This window comes from Haemaphysalis longicornis, unplaced genomic scaffold, assembly GCF_048455015.1.
Source record: "Haemaphysalis longicornis isolate Haplotype H1 unplaced genomic scaffold, Haemaphysalis longicornis Haplotype H1 scaffold_9, whole genome shotgun sequence".
Taxonomy (NCBI): domain Eukaryota; kingdom Metazoa; phylum Arthropoda; class Arachnida; order Ixodida; family Ixodidae; genus Haemaphysalis; species Haemaphysalis longicornis.
The window spans coordinates 76,716,352-76,724,175 of NW_027526460.1; the positions used below are offsets into that span (position 1 = coordinate 76,716,352).

At 53.2% G+C, this 7,824-nt stretch overlaps 1 non-coding gene across 1 annotated transcript; it reads left to right on the forward strand.

Annotated features, from left to right (window-relative positions):
* Positions 1–7,080: 7,080 nt before the first annotated feature.
* On the forward strand, positions 7,081–7,278 carry LOC144154016 (U2 spliceosomal RNA). Its single transcript, XR_013319437.1, has one exon. It is a non-coding gene; the product is annotated as a U2 spliceosomal RNA (small nuclear RNA).
* Positions 7,279–7,824: the final 546 nt, after the last annotated feature.

Consider the following 7,824-nt stretch of genomic DNA (forward strand, 5'->3'; position numbering starts at 1 on the left):
CTTTCATTGCGGTGTGCTGCCACCTAGCGTGCCTAGCGGAAGTTGAAGCGATAGGGTTTGCCGGCGTTTCCTCCGGCTGCGTTCTCGTTGTATGCACGGCAATCCCACATTACGGCGAGGAGCAGCCGAAGTTTTTCGAGCTTAGGCCCAGACAGCCATTTTGTCTTGAGAACAGCAAGTACCGTGCACCCTAACGGGGCAATCCAGCCCTCTCGGCGCAACATGGACGCTCAAGGAGGCGCTAACGTCGTCCCGTGTCTTTCCATACCCACCCTGTATACATGTGTCACGAATAAATGTTTCCGCCTGGGCAAGCGCTGCTAGCCCCCTGGCAGAGGCCACTCTAAAGCAGAATATTAAAAGATTCCCCCTCGCTCCGGGGGGGGGGGGGGGGGGGGGACCCTACCATGCATAGGCGTGCGCAGAGTTATCGATTAGGGGGGGGGGGGCAAAGTCTTACCGCTGCGCCCCCCCCCCACCCCCCTAGCAACTCCCGACCTCTTCCCACTGAAGGGCTAGCGGTCCGAACGCAGTGCAAAGAGGGATGGTTATAAAATTTTTATTTCAATGCGATGGAATTGCAACACAAAAATTATTTCTGAGCAGAAATTTTTACTTTCATGTGTTACATCGGCAAGGCATGGGGCAAATTTGGCGCCCCCCTTCAGATGATTAGGGGGGGCGGCCGCCCCCTCCCCCTCCCCCGTGCCCCCTCTGTGCGCACGCCTATGCTACCATGAGTGGCGTTATCGGAGTTGAATGATGATGGTTAGTTGAGTTTTGGTGCTCCGGGGTGCGACACTTCGGTGCCAAACCCTCCACCATCTGACAACGGTATAGGCTGGACGCAATGAAGACATTCCCCTACCCGGCACTGAACATTGCCATGCGAGTCGGGGCCGTGGGGTCGCCTCGACGACACTCTGTGACCCCTCATCAAGCAGGCGCTGTACTTGCCTGCCAATGCATCGACGGCGCCTTCAAGCCGCTCTCGTCACCGAACAGCGAGGTTCGCGACCTGGCCCTGCAGGCGCTGACAAAGGTGACTGAGCATAGGCCGTGACGGAGGAGGACGTGGAGGCCTTCCTCTCGGGCGAAACGGAAGGGGACTTCCGGGCCGCAGCAACCCAAGTCCAGTCGGTGTGGACAGAGGCCCGCAAAGCCTCTCGACGGATGGGAGTGGCCTGGGAGATCGGACCAGAGGGTGCGCGGATCACCTGTGGAGACCTGACAATCTCCCCCAAGCACACACACCAGGTGGTCCGCACGCTGCGAGGCATCGCCACGGCAGCTAACGACCGGGAACTGCAGGAACAACCCAGCCAGGGCCAGGTGATGTAATGCGTCGCCGCCGACCGCGCCAATTCCCACTTCATGCGGTCCGGGCGGTACACGCGCTTCGCCGACTGGCGCTTCGTCCACCGAGCCCGGCTGAATCTGCTGCCCCTCAACGGCGCGGGACCTAGGGCCTCCGCAGTCGACCAGAGGTGCAGAGCGTGTGGCTACCAGCAGGAAACCCGGCCGCACGTCGTCTGCCACTGCATGGTCCACAGCTGCAGGCCCTCATCCGCCGCCACAACTCCGTCGTAGACCGCATCAAAGCGGCAGCTATGCCGCGGTTCACGGTGAGCCATGTGAACCGGCCGGTCGGCAACTCGAGTCTTAGACCGGACCTGGTGCTGGTTCGAGGGGAGGAGGCCGTCATCAAGGACGTGGCCTGCCCCTTCGACAACCGCCGGGCAGCACTCCAGGAAGCTCGGGGGGCAAGAGAGGACAAGTACGCGGCCAGGGCCGGATTAAGGTGGGGGCTACGGGGGCTGCAGCCCCGGGCCCCCAGCTATCAGGGGCCCCGCTCGATCATATGAAAAAAAATTGGCCGCGTATCTGCTCCTTTCGTTGCAAATGCCGTCAAAAGACGATAGTCTTTATCGGCTTTTGCGAAGTAAATGCCTCCCTTCGCTTTCCCGCTCACCTCTCATGTTGTCCCTCTTGCGTCGCGCTCCTCCCAAGGTAAAGACGCCAAATGCTTTCTTAAATCATTCTAAATTTCCCGCGTTCCACTGCTCCAAACCCGGCGTCTCGATGCGAACGCTGCCGTACGGCGAAGACGCGCGTTAATCGATGCGCCCTACTTCAACGTTTATAGAACCGCGTTTCCCTACTTCACGTGCGTTGCAAGCAGAACGTGGAACCTATATAGTGGAACCTTGCGTAGCTGTTGCCGGTTGCTTTCTTAAAATGGCGCCAGAAGCTATAGTGGCGCGGGCGACAGCAGGCGACGGCGGAGTGAATTCTTTTTCTGCAATTGATGAAGTATTTAATTTCGCAAAAGTCAAGCATGTTTGAATTTTTATAAAGGAACGCTGCAAATATCACTTCTGCATTGATTTGTTGTCTCATATTTGCGTAATGTCTTGTTCTTCTTTAACAATGTTGAGAAGTATGAACATTACACCGGACATAGACGGGTAGATTTAGCTGTGACTATATAAGACTATTACGCAGGCATTGTTTTGCTTTGGCCGGGTGGCTGAATCGAGTCACAGACAGACAGACGGACAGACATACAGACACACAGACATACAGACAGACCAAAATTTCTGGGTTTGCAAAGCATGTATGCCCGGAGGTATACCAAAGTGATGTGTGTGCGGTGTGCGGCAGGGATCGAGCCACCATGGTGCACGTGTTATGGGAGTGCCAAGAGACAGACCCACTCATGGACACGCTGCCACCACGTCTTGCCAGTGCGGTGGCCAGCACAGACTGCAACCTACAGCGGGAGGCCGTTCAGCTTGCGCCGGCGGCCCTTGAACGCCAGTGGCCGAACACGCTGCCTCCCCCCCCCCCAGGAGGCCGGCGACAGTAGGTAACCTCTCACAGGCAATAAAGATGTTGTTTCTCTGGGTTTAAGGAGCCCAAGAAAGACTATCGTCTTTAAAAAAATATCTTGAGTGCGCTCGCTGCCCGCATTGAAAGTTGAAGGTAGGAGCTTCAACCTCACCTTCACACCGAAGCTAACTCGTGACAGGTGGGGAGGAGTGGGGGGGCCCCTTACGTTATGGTTGACAACCTTCGAGTCCATTTTAATTTAATTTAGTTATTCCTACTCCTCTTCCTTGTTTTACCGAGGTTTATGAGAAGACGTCTTGGACCAAAACTTGTGGGTACACAGCTTTACCGGCCCTAAGAAGCCACATAAAAAAGGCCCCGATCTCGGCTCCGGTCTTTTTCGGCACAGGTCATTTCGGTAGTCTTTTCGGTACACCGACACCTAAGTACGCGGACGTTTCGGCACGCGCGCGTTTCGGTATTAGAAAGGGTTAGGCATGCAAATAATGAAATGTCTGAAGAACATTGTAAATTGTTTAAGCCTGAGGGATGTTATATGTAATTATTGACGACTTAAGCACTGCCCTACGGGCTAATACACAGTTTGTGCCACAAATTTCAATGCATAGCGCTTGACAAGGAAGTTCATTGCGATGATGACCTGTTGAATAAAGCTGGTGGATTAGTTGAATCGCATACGCGTGATTGATATCGACTCGATATTTCTCGCTGAATGGTCAGCGTATATATGGTTATTTAAATGTTCAAAGGTTGTGCAGGCCACTCGCGGAACGTTCGGCTTCAGCCCGCACCTCTGTGCTGTAGCCTTTGCAGGGTGTCTGAGCAACAAGCGTTGGGGAAGCTACATGTCCGCGCGAATTCATTCGTAGCGTAATTCTCTAGGCGCCACTCCGCGTGGACCCAGAGGCCGCCGGGCCAGCCCGACCCTAGCGGCTCCAGTCGAGCTGGGGAATCAGCAGGCCTAGGTGGTGTGGAGAGCTCAGGCGTGGACGCCAAACAAAGCAACAACAACGTCTGTTTCCTTTCGGGATTACGAAAGCTGTGTCCACTTAAAACACATCCTTCGTGCGACCGCTTCGATGTCGTCTTGAAAACGGACCTCCGCCGCGACTCGGGGATGGTAAGCTGTTTGTCCCCGTGGTCGCTTTTCGCTTTGGAATAAGCCGGCGCACCGCGCGGACCAAAGGCGGCCGCAGATCTGGTCCAGCTTGGTCGCGGCGGCAGGAGGAGAGGAACCCCCGAAGGAGCGCGGAAAACAGTGGACGTGGCAGACGTGTTGACCACTCGAAAACGAGAGGTACACCCATACTCGGCTCCGTCGTAGACCCCGAATCTACACGAGAAGCTTCAGCGTGTTCCTCTGCCAGTTACGACCGAACAACGACCCGACCGATCAACAACAAACTACTGACTGCAGGAACTGTTGCGCGACACAGACGAGAGCAGCAGCGCGAGGGTGAGCAGATACATTCTATCCCCATTAAACTGTTGTCTGATGCCATCTCTCGTGCTCACCTGTCGCTCTCCAACCCAAAGGGGACCGTTAATGTGTAACGGCTTGCCGACTACCAAGACCGTCACAGATGCGCAACAGGAGTTCATCGCCGCTGAAAGTTGGACGGCCATGCGCAAACCCACGCACGAAGCGGATCGCTCCCCAGCCCAAAAAGCGACATTATTCTGCCTATCGTCTTGTCCTAATCGTGCTGCGATAGGAAGGTTGCGTGGCGCGACACGTCTGACCCCCCCCCCCCCCCCCCAAACCTCCTCTAAAGGCGCGCGTGTTCTAACCGCCGCGTTCTGTCTCGTCTGCGCGCGTAACCTACACGATTTTCGCCCGTAAGCCGTGCCGGCTAACTGTTTGGAGGATGTCTGTGAGTGACAGCTGCTTCCGCGGACTTAATTTGAGCCCTCTCATATGTGCAGGTGTAGAACTTTACAATAAAACTAAAACCTTACAGGCTTAATAAATATGCTTCTTGTAAGAAAATACTCTTCTGTAGCATGGCGTGTGCAGGCCGACACGGTGCTTCGAATTATTGTGCATCTGTGATGGACCGGCAATGAAACCATACTAACTTTTACGCCTGATAAAATGCGTTATATAATACTAGACATCAAGCCAAGAAATTAGTTTCAGGAAAGCGTAAAATTAGGCATAATTTATCACTGATCAGAGAACATAACATGGGCTTAAAATTTTTTCGCCTATTAAAGCGGAATCATTATCATCATCATAATCATCATCATCATTAGGGCCCCAAGGACGCTGCAGCCCCGGGCCCCAAAGTTTCCTAATCCGGCACTGAGTACGCCGGCATCAAAGAGTACTTGTCCCGGCGCCTCCAGCGTGTCACGGTGGAGGCGGTCATCGTCGGGGCCCTCGGGCCCTGGGATCCAGAGAACGACCGCGTCCTCCCCCTGCTGTGCAGCAAGACCTACCTGCGCAAGATGAAGCGGCTCATCGTCAGTGGACCGTCATGCGCAGTATAGGGACATTTACGCTGCACATATTGCTGGAAAGCGCCGGGCACCCTGGTAATAAAGGGATTGTCTTTGTTCTTTGTTCTTTTTTTTCTCTTTTCCTTTTTAGTTAGGTCTTTTTACTCCAAAGCAGTATATGTCTAACCCCCCCCCCCCCACCCCCCCCCTCCCCAGTTTTCATTCCGGTGTCATCGATTTACTCGGTGCCGTTCCGGGGCTCCTCCTCCCCACCGTTGGCACCTCTTTCACAACTATTTTCCTTCTCGCCTCCATCGATGCCCCATTGTAAAGTTGCGTAGGCGGCAGTTAGCGGCGATATGCGGCTATCACATGATTGCGAAAATAAACTGAAGCACGGATGGGCGTTAAAAGATGCACTAACGATTACTAAAATTGTGCGCAGCAGGAGCTGCAGTCTTCTCGGTCACGGGGCGCATTTCTACTGCGTCTGAGGAAGTGTTCGCGTGATCAGCGAACGTACGACGGCATGCGCTACTCCGCTGCTGCCTTGCAGTGCACAGCCGCCGCCGGCCAGCATGTTGCAAATCGTGTTCGAATTTCCGCGCGAATTCCCGTGGTTCGGATTATCCCCCCGCAATGGAGCCGTGAGCATGTTGTTGCATATCGTGTTTGAACCTCCCGCGCAAACGTCAAGAAGTTTGGATTAGCGGAGAAAGGAACAGCGTCTGGGAAAGTGTAAGGGGAGGCGCTCCTTGGTGGCGACACATGAAACGTGTGAAAGAAAGGCAGTGAGAGAAATGACGCGGTAGCCGCACGTGTCGTACTCCACTTCACCCTTCGCTAGACGCTCCTCTCCGTTTTCTTTCTTTCGTCGCTGCTGCGCTCGCTCACTCAGTTACGCAGACATAAACAGACGCCGCTCCCGCGAAGCCCAGGCGGCTGCCAAAGGGCTGCCCCTGAAACGACTGGAACCCGCCGTCGCGGCGTATGTCACTTCTAAGCACACGTACATGACCGGTTCCCGGTTTATGCGTGCGCAGTTTTGTAGTGAAAATAGTGGTAGGGAGGAGGGGAGGCGTGCACGTGCAGCTATAGGTTTCATGCCTGTACTGATGGATGGTATGTCTGTTGTGCTGGTACGAGATTTAAACGCGGACGTTAATGGCCCAATGGACCTGTCCGGAGTCCATAGTGGTAGAGCGGATTGGGTTTGTGTGTTAGGCTAAGTTCAGATTACCGCCGCAAAACCCATATCGTGATCAATGGGCGTAAAAAAATGTTCGGTTAGCTGAGACGTGAAATAACGTCATAGGTCATTGCGACAGTTTTGCGGCAACAGTCTGAACCCGGCCTTACACAAACAGTAAGATGCTTACGACGCGGGAGGGACACAGGCAGTTCATGTTTATCTGCAAGAACAAAGCTTGGATCGTCAGAGGGTCATATAGCTATGGCCTAAGAAATATGCTCCATCGCAAATTACGACAAACGTGTTTTGTTTCGTGCGCTCAGCTTTGCAGGTCCAGCTTTGCAGGTCATCCTTCTTCACAGAGTGGAAAGGCACTAATTTTTTTGTACATATTGTAGATAGTTTTTGTATAAATTCTCTAGAAACTGTATATAATTCGCGTGTACAGCATGTATAAAATTTTCATTAAGACATTTAATTTCTCTCCTGCCACTTCTGAATGGCGTCGTTATGAACCCGCTGGATGTGCCGTGTTGCAGAAAATGCATGTATTGGGTAAGGCCAGCGCTAGTGCACATAAGAGTTATAAATGTATAATTTCTGCATTTGCCTCATCATACGTTAAGAATATTGTTGAAAACCTTGTTCTTATCAGCTTATATCTGTTACGGGTGCCATGCGCACCCGGGATATTAAAGCAATTTCTGCACGCCGGCGCCGTGAACGGGCTTGCTCCTCCGGTGCCGCGGGTTGTCCCGGCATTGCACTGCCGTCGGCTCAGCCCTGTTCCCTCGGTGAACTTTTTTGCAAACCAAAATCAGAAGCAGATTCGATTGCGACGCTGCACACAGCGCCTGGATGCGTGGACTGGCAGTCGCGTCGACCGTAATTTGACGAAGCCAATTAACTTTCTGGTGAACGCAACTGTGTCACGGCAATACCGATGTAATCCAACTTGCTTTCACACTTGTCGAGTGCGTTGAAGGGGCTATCGGCACCAAGTAACTAGTCTCATGCAAAGCCATTCGGCTATCGTTGGCGTAATGTACACATTGGAATTGAATGACTGATAAAACGCAATACCGGCGCTCGTGCTGCAAAAGTGTTCCGTCTCAGTGCTTACGCGCGGAACGCCTGTGTTTGTAAACCACGAATCAGCTCGAATGTTTACAGGTATTACTTTGTAGAGCAAGCATATGATGGCTGTCGCTGAGACCAGAGAAGAGCTCTGGTTGAGACGGCGCCAATTCATTCAGTGCCTGAATTTCGGGAAAATAAACCAACAGAGGTATTGAAACTCAAATTTCGACAGTCAGTGCATAACTGACAACAATATG